This window comes from Protopterus annectens, chromosome 7.part0, assembly GCF_019279795.1.
Source record: "Protopterus annectens isolate FY-2018-M chromosome 7.part0, PAN1.0, whole genome shotgun sequence".
Taxonomy (NCBI): Eukaryota; Metazoa; Chordata; order Ceratodontiformes; family Protopteridae; genus Protopterus; species Protopterus annectens.
In genome coordinates, this window is record NC_056739.1 from 2,118,372 (window position 1) to 2,136,359 (window position 17,988).

Genomic DNA, 17,988 nt, shown 5'->3' on the forward strand with positions numbered 1-17,988 from the left:
GTTTTGGCTTGCTTTACATCATATGATCCTGTTTGGGCATCCTGCAGAGTACTACAGCAGCAGAAAGAAGAAAGAGAGATTTTTCCTGATTATAATTACCGTATTTCTCCGAAAATAAGACTGGGTTTTATACTTTTTCCTTGCCGAAATACTCATTAGGGCTTATTATCAGTGAATGCCTTATTTACCCCCCCCTGTACAACAATCTACATTTATTCATTTATTCATGTACACAAATCGACGTTTATTTGGTACTTTTCCATTATTGGGCAACAGTTCTAGGTAGGTAACGCGTTAACAGTTGTGTGAAAATTCTGCATAAACAATGCAACAAACATTTCAACTTCAGAATATCTACACCTTGGCTTTCACAGTGCAATATTTCATGCTTAACAGAAGGTGCAGAAAAATCTCACTACATGTGTATTGAAGGAGGGGAATTAAACAGGTAAATAACTGCCACTTTTTGAGTGGTAATGCTTTCTTTATTCCTTGCTCAAACTGTAAGAGAAGAATAATGGAAAGTCATAAAAATGAAGTCTGGGAACTAATGGCCTTACTTTGTAATTACCCCTTGATAATGAAACATTACCTTAATACAATAAAATCAAAAAACTGACAAGAGCTTGCTGGCAGCTGAAAGCAGAAGCAATTCATTCTGTGTCCCCGATAATGGAAAAGTTATTCAAATACAGTCATGTCATCTTCTGGAACATTGTCATAAGTCTCCAACCCCTGAATTCTGGCCTGAATTTCTTACTACTCCATTTTCTGTAGAACCATTGGCCCCAATCTCTCATGCCTAGCAATAGAGCTCTCCTTAAATGAGCACTGCTTGTCCATGTAGCCTGCTTGTAGTGCATTGGCAACACAGCTGTCAGTGACTTTATCCCTTGAATTTTTCACCCAAGTCACAACCTTTTGCAGGCTAGGATTCACAAAGTTTCCACGCTGATTTCTCTTCATTCTATTTTCAGTGTAATCATTGAGTTCCATGTGCAAATGGTCCTTGAATGGCTTGTTTATTGCAATATCAAGAGTCTGGAGACAGGCAGTCATTCCTGTGGGAATCATTATTTGATCTATTCTCCTCTGTGCAAGGAAGTTCTTCATGTCTTTAGCACGGTGAGTGCTGGCTGAATCCCAGACTAGCATACCTCTTTCACCACCTCGTAAAACAAGTGGCAGCATTACATCGACCCACTTCCTTATAACTGCTTGTGTGCACCAGGCTTTTTTGGTTTCACGAATGTAAATGCCTGAAACATGTTCAGTCTTATCTTTCTTGCCCTTACTAATGATTAGAGGTAGGGTTTTCTTTCCATCTAGACAAATTGCCAAAATACAGGTAACACATGCACTTTCGTAACCAGTGGAGGGAATGTAGATTGATAAGGCACCCCTCTGATCAATTGTTGTTTGAGATCCTTGGCCCATAAACACTTCAGTTTCATCCATAGCAATCATGTTGGAGAGTTGGCATTTAGAAAAGTCAATGCCATCAACAAAGGACTTGAATGCAAGTACATGTTTAATAACTTCAGTATCTTCCAGCTTAAACAGTGCTGTCGATCTTCTTAGAGACAGTTCATATCGCTGAAGGAAGCCATCCAGCCAATATTGTGATGCTTTGAATTCTTCTGGGGATATTTCTAACTGTGTTGCCATTGCAAAAGCAAATGTTTGAATATCAGCCCTGCGCACAGCCAAAGCCTTTGCTCTCCTATTAACAATCCATTCACAGATGATGTCTTCCAGCACAGGAAATAATGGTTTCCAACCTGATCCACACTTGCACTTCTTAGCATTTCCCTCATCCACCTGTTGGCTGAGGTTATCATACTCTGCTCGCCATTTTTGAACCATTCAGAGATCCAAATTCTTCTCTTTGCAGAAAGCCATCAGATTCTTTCCCCGGGATTCTTCCATGATTCCTTTCTTGTACTCGTTGGAATAGCTCTTTCTTTTTGTACTCATCTTGTCTGGGGGGTGGGTTAATTGAAGACTTATGAGACAGGAGTGGCAACAAAAAGCAACAGTTAAGAAGACACAACCACACCCATTCATTATCATGTGTGCATGTTTTACATGCGTTGTCTGCACTTTGACCAGTCAAAGTACACTTGCCAGTGTTTATGGGCCAAGGATCTCAAACGTCAAGTGTGAGTGAGGAGTATGGTTACAGTAAGAATCATGGAGATCTCCCGAGGAAAGAATCTTAGAAAGACAAGAAGTTGGGTGTCCGAATGATCTGAAAATGGTGAGCAGAGTACAATAACCTCAGTCAACAGGTGTCAATAATATTATTATTTTACAACTCAACACATCCGTCATGTGTTGTTGACAATCTTAACTGGGGCTTATTTTTGGGGTACGGCTTATATCATGACTACCCTGGAAAACCATGCTAGGCCTTATTCTCTGGTTAGGTCTTATTTACGTAGAAATACGGTACCTGTTTTTTGCTTTCTGAGCTTCATTTTGCCTTGCCACACTTCTTTACCGTTGTTTTATAAGCTTTATTATTTAACTGTTCTCTGCTTATTTTTGTGAACTGCACTTTTAAAATCATTTTTTTTCAACTGCATTTACTAATACAGGCTTCACACTCAAGTGAGCTAGCCTTTTAGAGTCTTTTAAGTGTATTTTTATACTGCATTTCTGTTTCTGTAACTAAAAAACAAAAAATTCTATCGACTTGCTTGTTTCCCACCTTTTTTTTAAACTAGAATAGTCCAGATCTCAGATTTGCTGATTTCAGGACTGTATTTGGTTTCTGAGTTGTCCAGACCTTGCAGAGATAGAGGGAAGTCTTTCTGCTTCCCAGTGTGAGTGGTAAGCTCTGAGCAGCCTATCTATCGCTAATGCTTGCTGCTGAAACTCTTGCCTACTCTGTGAGGTACCAAAATGCTCCTGCCCTTTGAAAGTTCTCTGCCCTGCGGAAACTCTTCCCCACCAGGGCTCCTTCTGTTCTGAGACTACCCTCTGAAAGTCCTGGACCCCTGCACTCTTCTTAAAACTCTGGACTCAGCTTTCTACCTCAATTCTCCTACCTTCTGCCCACTTCCTTTGAAAAACTCTCTTCCTACCCTCTTCTACAAACCCACTTCCACTACCTCTTCTGGATTCTCCTCCCTTCCAAGTCACTACTTCTAAGGCCTTCGGCCCCTACTCTCACCTCCTGGTACCCCAGTTTCCTGCTTCCCCTCTTTCTTCTTTCCCCTGCACCTACCTTTGAAAAGTGCCTCTCCCCTACCTTCTACAAATACCTACACCCTTTGACCTTGAAATTGTCTTTGCTTATTTATGAGCGTGCCCTTTCAGTAACTGCTCCCTTCCTCTCTTGCCCTTCTGCCCACCCTCACCCTTCTTCTGTCTAGCCTGCATGCTTCCACCTTCTGCTGCTTACCAGCTGTTTCCCCCTCTCCACCAGGCACTGTTGTTTTTTTTGAGGTCTGTCCCAGAACCTTGTCTGTGTGTTTTGCTTCTTGCCTCCCTGTCAACTAGGTGTCAGCACCGCTGTCTCTTTCTTCTGCTTTCTTCATATTACTTCTTTTTCTACTGCTTTGCCACTCTCTCCTCTCCTATTCCTTTCTCCTTCTGTTCCCCTCTGTGACCCTTTTCCTCTTACATTGCACTCCTCCTCCCACTGGCTCCTTACCTCCTCTGTTCTATCCTCATAGGATTCTGTGTCACTTCCATTATTCTCCCTCCTCTCCCCTCTCCTCTCCTCCCCTTTTCTATCTCTGTGTTCCTCTCAGGGACCCCTTCTATACTTATTCCCATCTCTAGCCTTCTGCCCTTCCTATCTTACTTTACTTTTTCCTCCTCCTCAAACCCTCCCTCTCCCACTCCTCTTCCCCCCTCACCTTATCCAGCCCTCTCCCCCAACCCACACTCCCCCCACCCCCCTACTCTCCTCTACCTAACATACTCCCCACCTTTTACTCTTTCCCTCTATCACCAACCTACTCTCAAACCCTCCCTCTCTCCACCCCTACCACACTCCCTTATTCACTTCTACTCTCTCCCTCTCTGCCCTATACCTTTACCTCTGCCCATCTTATCCTCTTTCTTCCTCTATCTACTCTAAACCTATCATTACCTCACCTTCTCTACATCTACCCTGTCACACCCAACCATGGCTTCCTCTACATACTTATTCTCTACCTCCCTCTATTCTTACCCTTCTCTTGCCTCCTTCCTATCCCACTTCTAACTCTATTTACTTCTCACCTTCACAATACATCTATCTCTTCCTACTCTCTTTCCTCCTACTTAATATCTACTATTCTCCCTACTTCTCTTACCTCTTTCTTCCATTCTTACCACCACCATCTCACTACGCCTTACCCAAACTAAAAAAATACTCCATCCCTAATTACCATTCTCTTCCAGCCTTCTACTTCCCTTAAACCTCTACCTTCCAAGGCGGTGATATTCCTACCAGCTAACTACCATCTAACCACTCCCCTCAAATTAGACTTACCCAACATATAAAAACACCTTAAAACTTCCTTCTTCACTCAGGCACAAAAAAACAAACACATAAAGATCTAACTTACAATGCTTAACATCACATTCCAAACTACTATATTCTGTGCCAACAAGACACCCCACTACAGGCATATTTAAAACACCCCCTCTTTTACCCCAAGGCAACCATTTTATATAGGGCCTGATTACCTACTTAATGTTTGACATTAATAACTTTATTTGGATACCATCTTAACATCTCCACCCTCCCAACCGCACCAACCCTGGATTAAATTTTACCCAAGGCTATAATTACCAACCAAGTTAAGGTGGCAAAATTTTCTTGCTATCGTGTGGCAGCTATTTATGGCCACCTTATAATCTCCTTAGAAGCTGGGCTTAGCTCTGAGAACCCTTCATACAACCAGACCAGTTTATTCTCAAAAGCTTATATAATGCTCTTAATATTTCCACCAAAAACCCCATTACAGTCATAAAAACCTACATGGTTAGAAAGACTTCCTACCCCCAAAACAAGGCTAAATATCCCAAATTATAACAGAGTATCTTTTTTTGGATATAACACCTCCAAGTATATAACTCTACATGGTAAGGAACTAACAGAACCTACCTCAGTGAATAACAATAAACAACTATAACTAGAGAAAAGATTGACTATCTAAATCCTAACAACAGAATCTCGCTCAACTATAAATCTAGAAGTGACTTATTTCACATCAAACTATCTCAACATTAGAATAATACGCCAAACCAAAAACTATCTAGTGAAACATTATCAACCAATAACTAAACCTTCCCCAAAATCAAAGATTGACAAAACCTAAATGATAACATTCAAAAATCCTACAAACCCAGCCCCTTAGCTCTAGATTTTAAAGAAATACATAAATAGCAAAATATCAGATCTGGGTTCCCTTAATCCTTTACAGACAAGATAAACATTTAAATCTTTTGCCAACAATGAAATCTAATAAAAGCTATAATCTCAGAATAAAAGAACTTCTTTTGGCCGAACTGGGAAAAAACTTTACAAAGAGACAAAAACAATTCCTAAAAAATTTCAAAAACTTCCTTTCACTGAAATCTCAGCAAACTAAATCCCAATAAACCGAACCCAGAACAGAAAAGCCATAACAAAAACCTAAACAAATACTCAAGCATTCATACCATCCAATCACTTGCTAAAAAAATGAACACCCAAAATACTCCCCCTCCAGATAATCATGTTGATTCCCCCTAGCAAACACCTCTTGCCTATATCTCACCCTCCAATATCTTGCTAAACAAATGACAACTTTAACCTTTACCTAATCATGCCATCAATTGATTCCTCTATAACTTCAAAGGCTGCCTAGCAGATACTCTACCTATGTCGATAATTCTTAAAAACCCTCCTCTTCTTCCTACAGCCAGATCTCTCCCTCTCTATCTTCATTCATCCCACTACACAAAGGTGAACCATATATTGAATTAACTAACTCCTGACCTAGAGGAGACCTCTCCAGATTTAGGGAAATATATCGATAGAAATGCATCACAAAGGTGGTAACCATGAATATCTCTGCACTAGACACTATTGCCCCCCTCTCCTCACACAAGCTTCGTAGATACACCATATTGTAACTCATACAATATCTCTCTGCACACCACCATCAAGCAACTTAGAACAACTCACCTCCCCCACCCTTACCTCTACTGCCTCCTTTCCTTCAACTTTTTGAACTCAAATCTACATAACTCAAATCTTCTCTCTCTTCTGCTTTCATCATTTTCCTCACTCTTGCTTTAACCATGGTACTCCCTCTTCCCTTATTAACGGCATCAAGCCATTTCTTTGGGATCTGCAACAGCGTCTTTTATCTCTATCTAATCTAACATTTCTCCACTCTCTATCTATTCCCCTGTCACTTCTCTTCTCCTACACATAAGCGTCCTCAACACTATCATCCTCCAAACTACCTGCAAATTTATCTAAACACATGACTCCGCGATACTTTCATCAGCATCTACCTCCCATATGCATCCACTGCTCAGACGACCCCCTTCTCTACTCTCAGCTACTCACTGCTTCTCTTCACCACTTTCAAAACTCAATTCACTGGTTCAAGGCTTCCTTCTTTTTCCTCAATGCTAAAAACAAAAACCAATCAAACTTTCAAGTTTTATCTAATGACACCACTGTTATTTCCTGACACACATTCTAAACTTCTCCTGTTAACACTATCAACACATCTCACTAAATAACCATCTACAATAATCTCACATAACAATCTCACTAAAAATCAATCATCAAATACATCAATAAAAAACTCTATCAAAAATTGGATCGTGCCGTATCATCCTACCTTCACCTGATTTCCTACCCCCCATTGCTTCTCCCCACCTATTTTCACTAATCTCTTATGAGTTAACCCCCTTCACTACCCCTTAGACTTGCAACCTAAAGCATTGCAAGCTAGCCTTGTTACAATAGCAACCCAGCTTTGCACCAGTAAAACCTTCACTGTCAAATCCTAAAAAAAACTAAAACTCTCTTTGGCTGGCTGTTCTTTGATATCCCAACTTACCATTGTACCAACAAGATAATACCCCATACTTTATCAACCTATGCTTTCTCAACTTTTAATCCTTACCTCCAATATCTTCTTCTCCTCTCTTCTTCTAATCTCTAAAGTCCAAAGCAGCTGTTGTCCCATAACTTACCTGATGACTCTCTCTTCTCTAATACTGTAGGAAGGATGATATCTCACTAATCCCCTCCTTCTCTCTAATCCCTCCCAAAATACCACTCAAAAAAAAAAAATCAAACTGTACTTCCTGCTCCTCCTGGCTCTGACTGACTTCCTTCCCTCCTACTTCTTCTTCCTTCCCACTATACTACTATACTTTACTTGCGTCCTTCTTCCTTCCTTCGTCCTTACTATCCTCCTATCCTCCTACCTCCTCCTCCTTCCTACCCTCTCCTCTTTTTTCCTCTCTTCCTTCCTTTTTCCTCTTCTCTTTTCTTTAACCTTCTCTCTCTTCTTCTTCTGCCTTCTCCTTTGTAACTCCTTTCTGAGTCTGCTACTTTCTTTCTCTTTCAACGGATTATCAAATATATGTTGCTAATATAATCGTTGTTTTTGTTTTTTTACTGAATAATAATATTTAATTTTGTGTGTGTAGAATTTTTTTTTTTTTTTTTTTTTAGTGTTATATTATATTCTTTTTTTTGTACTGAATTTATTTTTATAATTTGTCTCAAATTTATCTGTGGAGCTTTTCTTTTCGGCCTCTACTGAAAATGGACATATATCCAGCTAGACTAGCCCGGTTAACAAATGTAAAATAAATAAATAAAATAAAAGAGAAGTGGTTTCCAGCTCACTAACAGTTTTTTATTGGCCGTTTTGGTCTGCTTCTATCCTTTTCAATTTTGTGACTTAAAAACCCATGTTTGTGCAGGTTCGAGCATCGGGCAGTGTTGCTAAGCTAAGGTAAACCATTACCAGTGCCTTAAAGTCTGCTCTTCAGATTTTCCCTTAGATCTTGTTAGCTTTCATCTCTGAGCACTCAGATCAGACCTCTAAGCCGAGCACTTGCTCACAACCTCTTGCAGCTGTCATTGTAGTCACATAGACTGCTAATAGCACTAACAAAACAGCTTTAGTACTTATAAAGAAGAAAAACAACTACAGTACTTGCATAACACCTACAGTACTACAGTACTTAAATACTAAGCACCTATCCAGGCATGTCTAAAGGTCAGTTCCCTACACTTTCTCCTATTAACCTGGTGAACCTGGGCATCCTGAGGCAATGTAGCAACTGCCTCGTGTACACAGATAACCCTGTCCTCCTACCTACTAACACATCCACATGTGAGAGATGCACGTACATAACCAAACTGGAAGCCACGCTCTCTCAAACCAAGACTGTGCTAGCCAGTCAAGAGAAGGTAAACACACATTCCACACCACATAGAACACATAGCCCACCAGGTTACACACCACCACACCTCACACATAGTAACACAAAACACAAACCCACTTTCGCCGAGGTTCTCAATAAAAATCTGCCCAAACAGCAAAGACCTCTGAGGCGAAAATGCAGCAACCATCTCACCAAAACACAACCCCTATGACACATAGCCCACATAAACAGTGTGCCACTCAACCTAAGCCCCTACAGCAAAACAGTCTACCCAATAAACTAATCACTGGTGACTCTAAAGAAAGGCACCCTGACATCCCACTCACTAGGCTAAATAAGGAGAAAGTTACAGTCAGCTGCCTATCTGGTCCAGGATCCCCCACATTACGCATGCACTTGGGTCTCCCCACAACAGGTACAAGTATGACTCTGTCTTTGTCCATGTTGGTGTGAATGACCTAAGACGTACCTCCCTGGACCACATGAAAAGAGATATGGAGGAGCTCGCAGATCTTGTGGCCCAGGCAGGTATGACCCTAGCCCTGAGTAGAATACTAACATCACCTAGAATGCTACCACAGTACAGGCTGAAAATGATTGACTTCAACATTTGGCTAAGTTTGCCTGGGATGACATGATCAACAGACCTCGATGCTTTGCTAGAGATGACATGCATCTGTCACCCCTGGGATTCCGGATACTGGAAAAGGCTCTTGCCACCCCTATAGTGCCCCTTTTAGGCAATGCCCTGAAGACAAAATTACCACCATAACAACTGCAAACAAAAGCAACGTGAGGGTAATGCTACTCAATGCTAGAAACCTAAATCTCAAAATGCACTCACTCGAGTCACTCCTAAAACTGGAGAATATCGACCTCTGTGCATATAACGGAGACCTGGATCAAGGCTCCAGAGAGCATCCCAGTGCTATCAGGCTACACTGCATATCACACCTTCTGACCCCCAAACCTTGACTGAAGCCCTAAAGGAGGTGTGGACTGAAGTCCCAAAGGAAGTGGCATATCCATCTTCATTAAGGACATGCACACCTCCAGACTGGTTGCCCAACATAATGCATCAGAAATACTTCAGGTACAACTAACATTGGATAAAACAGCAATCCAGGTTGTAGCCTGCTACAGATTCCCAACTATGTCCCAAGACTCCTACTCCACCTTCCTGAACACTCTGGAAAGCATTAGGGTTCAAGCCTAATACCCTTATACTGGGAGACTTTAACTACCCCTCTATTAGCTGGAAAAATGACTCCTGCTCCAACCCATTTGCCCAACAATTTCTGGAATTCATTAACTCCAATGCCCAGGACCAACTCATTCTCACTCCCACCAGAGGAAGAAACATTCTTGAACTGGTCATCACAAACATGGGGGACCGCTGCTCTACACCAGTGATCAACTCCTCCCTGGTCAAATCTGACCACAGGTTAACCACAGTCGATATCCAAATCCCAGCCACACACCCCCATGAAGGAAACCACAGTCAAAAACTTTTCCAAAGCCAATTTTGTGCTTCTAAAGACAGAAGTCTCAAACTTCACATCATCCATGCAAACAGGGAAAGGATGCATAGCCGCGGAACAATACACCAAGGTGCTGTATGAGCAATTACACAAGTGCATGGATCATGCCATCCCTAACAGAATCAAGGTCGTGTCCTCCAAAAAAGAAAGCCAATCTGGTGGTCCCCTGCCATTAACAAACTCTACAACAGAAGAAAAAAACTGTTGCAGAAAATGGCCAAGTCCCAAGACTGGAAAAATTCCCTTGTAAGTCTCAGCAAAAAACTGAGATCCCTTATTAAAGACTCTAAAGCTAGTTATGAAACCAGAATTGCAACAGATGCTAAAGTTAACCACAAGGCATTCTTTAGTTATGTCAAGAACCTGCATAACAAAATGCAAGGGTGCTCTGAGCTACTGCACAACAGCATCACTTATACTGAACCAACAGATATTCCCCCGGATTCTCTATGCCTTGCAAGGCATGCAAGATCAGTGCAAAAACCCTAGCAGGCAATATGTCTGCCGTACGATCCAGGAACATCCTGCAGGGGCGTGCATGAGCACTCATGCACTAGTCCTGCATGGACTAAGCCCCTGTATGCAAATCACCCAATTTGCAGTAGAAATCTATGCAAATGAGATGAATCTGCGATCCAGGAAGCTTGCAACCGGCCGTGCAGGACTAGTACAATCTGCAAAAATGTACTCGGTTAGTAACCGAGTACATTTCTGCAAAATCCAAAACGGAGCTGTGACAGCTCCGAATAAAGGCTACATATCATCTAGGAAGCATGCCAATGGCCAAGTATAAGGCCTTTGGCATTGCAAACAGCCAAAAAAATAAAAAAATCTACTTTTATTTTTTTCAGCCAATCTCGGCTGTTCAAGCGTAGGGCAGTGGCGTGCCAACAGGATCGGGGGGGGGGGGTAACAAAATAAACCTAAATTAAGCATTCTAACTAAAATCGCTGTTCTGCCATGCAAGTCAATGGCAGGCAGAAGACAACATGGCCAGTGAGTAGTGGTTGCTAAGGGGGGAGGCTCAGTGTGAGACATGTAATTATGCATTAGCAGGCAATCCTATGTAAATGAGGGCAATGATAGTGAATCCCAGTTTTCCCCAGCATGCTAGTCAGGTCTCAACAGTGTAAGAGCAGGAATAGATTGGTGCAAGCCTAGGAGATAGGTGACATCATGGGGAGGTGTGTCAGGCATACTGTAAGCAGATTGGAGCCCTGTGGCTCGGGTTTGCTCCTAGCTTAGCACAGCTAAGCTAGGAGGTGTGTCTGAATCTGCCAAACACTCTTTACATTGCCTAAGCGGGTGTGCGCGCCACTTACCTGGTTTTAAAGGAAGAAAAAAAAGTTAAACCAGGAAATAGCAGCTCTGTGCACATTTGAGCACTCTGTTTGCGTGCACCCAGGCTTAAACAGGAAGGCAATGGGAAGGGAAAACAGCAGTAGGAAGGTAATCAAGGAGAACTAGCATAGTTGGCAGGTGAAATGTATCAGAATCAGCCAGTTGCACAGGCAGCAGACCAGCGCAGCCCAGAAAACTACTATAAACTATGCAAACACCTTCCCCTCTGGATTTTCCCACACTCTACACCACCAGTGTAAACAAGCAAGGAACTTTTAACACACACAACAGCAAAATGATAGGGGCTGCAATAGCTATCATACAACAACTTGTGGAAGAGGCTGAGGGGGGGTGAGGATGTGAAGGCTGTCAACCAACCCACAGTGAGGAGATGGAGAAGAGTGTACAGACCCAGGTTAACCTACCAGGAGCTACATGAGCTGGAAATAATGGACCGCTATAGGGTGGACAGGGACCTCCTACAGCAAATTGTTGAGCTGTGTCGGCCACACCTCACACACAGAGGGGAACCCATCCCAGTGGATACCAAGGTATGTGTAGGCCTAAGAATACTAGCTACAGGTACCTTCCAAAGGCCAGCTGGGAATATGATGGGGATCCCACAGGCATCAGCATCCAGGGTACTCCACCAGTTCCTGGATGCCATGTCAGCACATGTTGGTAAGCATGTATATTTCCCCAACACCTGTGAGGCATTGGTCAGCAATATTCAACTATTCCACCAAATAGCAGAATGCCCTGAGGTAGTGAGTGCTATAGACTGCACGCACATATGCATCAAAGCACCATCCGGTGAACGGGGTATGGTCTACATCAACTTCAAGGGCTTCCCCTCCATCAACTGCCAGGTCATGTGTGATGCCCAGGGCATAATAATGAATGTGTATGTTGGCTGCCCTGGAAGCTATTACGATTCCCACATCTGGCATCTGATGCAGCTGTACAAGAGATTTACCAGTGGGGACATCCTTGACGGTCACCTAGTGGGGGATGCTGGATACGCACTGGAGCCGTGGCTGATGACACCCATCAGAATTGCACAAACACCCAAACAAGAACTCCATAATGAGACATACGCACAGACCCGAATTATAGTAGAGCATGTGTTTGGGATGCTCAAGTCACGGTTCTGGTGCCTGGACACATTCAGTGGAGCCTTGCACTACTCACCAGCTACATGCACTCAAATTGTCCTTGTATGTGCCATGCTACACAATATGATCCTGCAGAAACAGCTGCAGCAGGAACAGCACAGGGCAGGGCCACACAGCCCCCACCATTGCCAAGGCCTGCACAGGCACAGAGTGACTCAGAGGCAGTACAACCTGAGCCTGCCCCAGTAGGCAAAAGGAGGTGTACCCAGTATGCCCTGGCCTTGGCAAAGAGGCAACGCATAGCACATACACTGACACAAGAGGGACCCAGGGAAGAACACCTCTCTCTGACTCTCACATGCAGTAAAAGAGATGCCAAACATTACATTACCTGTGCTCAACCATGTGTAGGGAGTGTGACATATGCATCCAACATAGGCAGCCCTGCAGCACCACCCTCAATACTGGGACACCCACAAGGTAAGTGACTCACACATGTCATTCAGGGGGGTTCACATACCCAACAACAGTCACAGCCAGCAGGACAGGTGTAAAACAAGAACAAAGGCTGTGCTATGGCCTCTGAATGATGCCTATGGGTAACCACCCCCCCCCAGGCCTACACAGACAGACTACAGCAGGTCAAGCAGTGGGACATCAGTTCTGAAGGGTAGGAAGTCAGAAATGAATACGTAGGTAAATCAAAGTTGTAATCTGTAGTACACTGGTATGCCTGTAGTCAGCATGATAGGTAAGAATACAGAATGAAATGGAGTACCTGACATACCACTACAGTCATTGCAGATGTGTACAAGTGTCAGATGTGCCCCCCCATCCTACGTAGTAATGTAATAATAGTCAGGTGTGCCCCCCCAGTCCTGTGTGGAGATGTATTAATAGTCAGGTGTGCCCCCCATCCTATGTAGAAATGTAGTAACAGTCAATGCCAAATGATCGACGGATACCATGCAGAAACAGTATGCTGCCTGTAGGTGTACAACACAAAGGTCAGCACTGCAGTACAAACTACTGGGACTCATTCCACACAGTCAGTACAGATGGGCATACTGGGCATGCTCACACACATTGAGGAATGAAGGCAATGTCAGTCAACAACATAATGAAAGGTCATACTGGGCATGCTCACACACTTAAACACATGAAGGGCATGTCTTCAAACACCAGTGGATCAGACATATCTGGCAGTCACAGATGTTAATTCAGACACTCATCAGTATGCACCATATATGCTTTGCACACACAGTGGATAGGAATACAGACATATATCTAAGGACAACACACTATAATAAGCCAAAGGTAGAAGTACATAGATGTGTGGAAGAGGGTGACTGTGACAAGGAGCCATCCAGGCCTGTCCTAACCAGCACATAGCCAAAGGGCCACAACCACATGAGGTTCAGATGTCACTCACTGTAGATACTAGCCACCAGTATCCATCAGCAGTGCAAACTATGTGGTGCACGTGCTAGCAGTGCAACATGACTGTACAAGGAAGTAGTCATCTAGCAGCTGTATACACATACTTGTGATATATGACCCTGTGTGTGCCTGCATGTGGTGTGTCAACCCCTAGATGAATGGGCTATGGCCCATGGCCACACACTGCCCTCCCTATAGCCCTGTTATGACAACTCTGCTGAGGTCATCCACCTAGAAAGAGACCTTTGGGAGAGTTGTAGCACAGTTATCTCTGCAGCATGTCCTATAACTGCGTTCTGCTGTGGTGTGATAAATTAGTTAGGTAGGAGTTCTAATCCCAGACTTGGCAAGTGTGTGTGTGTCTGTCTGACTCTGTCTGTATAGAAAGCGATGCTTTTTAGGGTAGTCACACTCCCTACAATTCAAATGTTGTACTTTGGTAAGGCTGCTAATGTCATCCACCTATAAAAACAACTCTGGGAAGATTGTAGCTAAGTAATCTCTGTAGCGCGTCCTATAACTGCACACTGCTGTAGTGTGCTAAATTAGTTAGGTAGGAGTTCTAATCCCAGCCTTGGCAAGTGTGTGTGTGATTGTCTGACTCTGTCTGTGTAGAGAGCAATGCTTTTTGGGGTAGTCACACTCCCTACAATTCAAATGTTGTACTTTGGCAAGGCTGCTGATGTCATCCACCTAGAAATACACCCTGGGAATGTTGTAGCCCAGTAATCTCCGTAGCGAGTCCTATAACTGTGTACTGCTGTAGTCTGATAGAATAGTTTGGTAGGAGTTCTAATCTTTGACTTGGCAAGTTTGTGTGTCAGTAGAGAACAATGCATTTTAGGCTACTCACACTCCGTGGGTTTTGCTAACTTATATATGGTGGGCCAAGAATATCCACGATGTCCACCATACAGGGATACATCTCCACTACACCCCCTTGCCACAATGTATACCATTCATGTGTGGGGCTGATGTCGGTAATACTCATCACCTAGCCTTTGTATAGCCATCTGGCACCGTCAACCACAACACAAAATTACAGCTATACTCCAGCTCATATCGCCTACTTAGAGGCGATTTCTGCTTGGCATACAAAGTCATGTCAGACCCAGTGTTACTATACATGCTTCATCTGAAAAAGACTCAATCCCTCCACACCACATGGTCCAAGGATCTCAATGACATAACCACAATAAGCAGACCCTGCTGGAGGGACAGGTTCCTAACCCAGAGACTACCCATACTCTGGAATAAACTCCCCATTCATGTCAAGCTGAGCACCTCACTCACCCTCTTCAAGAAAAATCTTGATGGGTGGATGGGTAACAGGAAATTCACCCTGGGAAACATTTCAACAGCCTTACTCGATAGGGGTACAAGGAACTAACGTCTGGCAACAGGATGACTGAGTATGTTCTTGGGCTAGGCTTGTGTTGGCTCCAGGGCCATTAGCCTAGTACTCGCCACCTATTAACTTATAACTACCAGGGTCTGTAATTGTGCCATCCTTTTTTTGATTTTCTCCAAGTCTTTGGGGTTTCTAATACCATGACAGGAATGGACCCCATAAAGTACGATTAAAGTTCATGAAATTAGTATTGTTTCACTCTTTGATGTTAGCCAAAAGCGCTCTTCGCAGCACCCGCTATGTGCCCAGTAATGACTCCTGCAATTCGTGCGGTGTTACATGAATTGGTAACATATCTAAATACGATTGTAAATTATTTTTTATAAGACCAGTTGCTCCTACTACAATTAAAACTGTCTGGGTATCTCTTTTCCACATGGCTCTTGTTTCTGCCTGCAGATCTGTACATAAGACACTGTAGTCACTAGGTGTGGCAATTTTAATGATCAATGCTACTTTTGTCTTCTTTTCTTGGACCACTATATCTGGTTTTCTAGCATCTATCTTTTGGACTGTTGGTATTGGATGATCCCATGTGATGTAAACTTCATCAATTTCTATGATTCTCTGTGGCTCATGTTTCCAGTGTTTTTCAGCCACTCTGATACCATAATGTTTGCCCAATCTCCACTGTAACAATCTCGTGCCTTTCAGTATACAGTCCCTCTGCCATTAGAGACTCACAACCAGCAATAAGGTGTGTGACTGTTTCCAATTCGGTTCCACAAAACCTACATATGTCTGTTTCTCCCACATGTTCAATGGACTTAGTAAACCAGCGTGTACGTAGCCCACTATCTTGGGCTGCCAATATTAACTTTTCATTTCTTGATGTAAATTCACCTCTCCTTAACCATTCCTGTGTTCATTCTTGATCAACATGAGGCTCTTCCAGAAGCTTTCTATACTTGCAACTATAGTTATGTTTTTTCCACATTTCTTGCCTTCTCATCTGGTCCTTCACCTTATAGTCTTTCTTTTGTTTTTTAGCACATTCAGTTGCTGCCTGATTTTTATCCACTTCTGGTTTGATTTCCATTCCTGCTTGACATCGATATGCTTCTGCTAAATTAAGCAGAGATGTCATCTTAGATTTATTCTCCTCATGTTTCAAAACGTTCACCACATTTGGATCTTGTGAGGTCAGTAGATATGTGTGGAGTCCCAAGATTGCAGATCTATACATGTAATCAATTTCTGGGAGGCCCATCCCTCCTTCAGAATGGGGAATATACAATATTGGTATACACTGATTTTTATAAATCATTTGGTGAGCACGAAGCATCCTTCTTGATTTAATATTCAATCTATCCAACACTTTTTGGGGCCAGTCAATCACTCCAAAACTATAAGTTAGGACAGGAAGAGCAAACTGATTTATAGCTTAGATCTTGCTCCTAGGTGTCAGTGCTGTTTTCAGGATTAATTTAAGTCTTCTAAAGTACTCCTTACTAAGCTTTATTCACATTTGTTCATGTTTTATTGCTGACCCTTCATCAATTCCCAAGTATTTATACACTCCCTCTTGCTCAAGTTCTTTTATATCACATTCTTGCCCCAAACTGATGTTCTCCTGGTGCTGAAATTTTCCTTTTTTAAAGGTTGCTTTTGCACATTTATCAAGACCAAGTGACATTCCAATATCATCTGAAAAAAGTTTTGACAACCTGCAGCTTTGCTTTCAATTCCTCATCTGATGAGCTATACAATTTTAAATCATCAACAAAGAGAAGATGAGAGGTCATTATACTTTGTTGTTTTCTAGAAGCCAAATTATTGCCATGATCTAAGCTGTTAAGTAAACAGCTTAATGGATTAATGGCAAGGCAAAATAGCAACGGTGACAGGGAGCCACCCTAGAATATCCCACTTTGGATTTTTATCCCTGGGATAATAATCTGTCCTTTATCATGGCTTAATTGCAAAGTGGTCTGCCACTGTTTCATGGTTACTGTAATGTAATCAATCAGTGTAGTATGTACCTTATACATTTTAAGCACTCTTTTGTCCATGAATGTGTGATACTATCAAATGCTTTTTTATAGTCAATCCATGCCATACTTAGAGTCTTCCCTTTCTTACAGTTCTCCACTATAACTTTATTTAACAACAAATGATCCTTTGTTCCATATAACTTTCTTTTATTGCCCTTTTGTTCTACTGCCATAATTGAGTTTTCTTCTAAATGACTATAAACTCTGTCAGCGTCAATCCCAGTGTATAGTTTATACATTGTCGGAAGACAAGTTATTGGTCTATAATTTTTAGGGTAGATTGCAAGTTCACTCTTAAGTAAAAGCATTGTTTTTCCTGTTATTAACCAGTGTGGTGTCTGTTCGGGGTGTGCATATAAATAGTTCTTACTCATGGCTAGATCCTCATGTAAAGAAGTTAACACTTTAAGCCAAAAGTTAGATACTGCATCTGGGCCTGGGGTTTTCCAATTAAAGGCTTTTATCAACTTTTGTTTCAATGTCTCTGGCTGTTATTTCATCCCATTTCATATCCTGTACCTTTAAATTTCTTATTCTTTCTTTTACTTCTTCTATCCATTTAGCATCTTTGTTATGTTCCACAGGATCTTCATAGATACTTCTCCAAAATGTATCTACTTCCTCTCTTTCAAGGTCCATCAATTCCTTTTACCTTATTTCCCAATTCTCTATAAAACATTTTTGGGTCATCAGTAAATTGCTTATTTTGTGCTTTTCCCTTATATTTATCTTTGTAT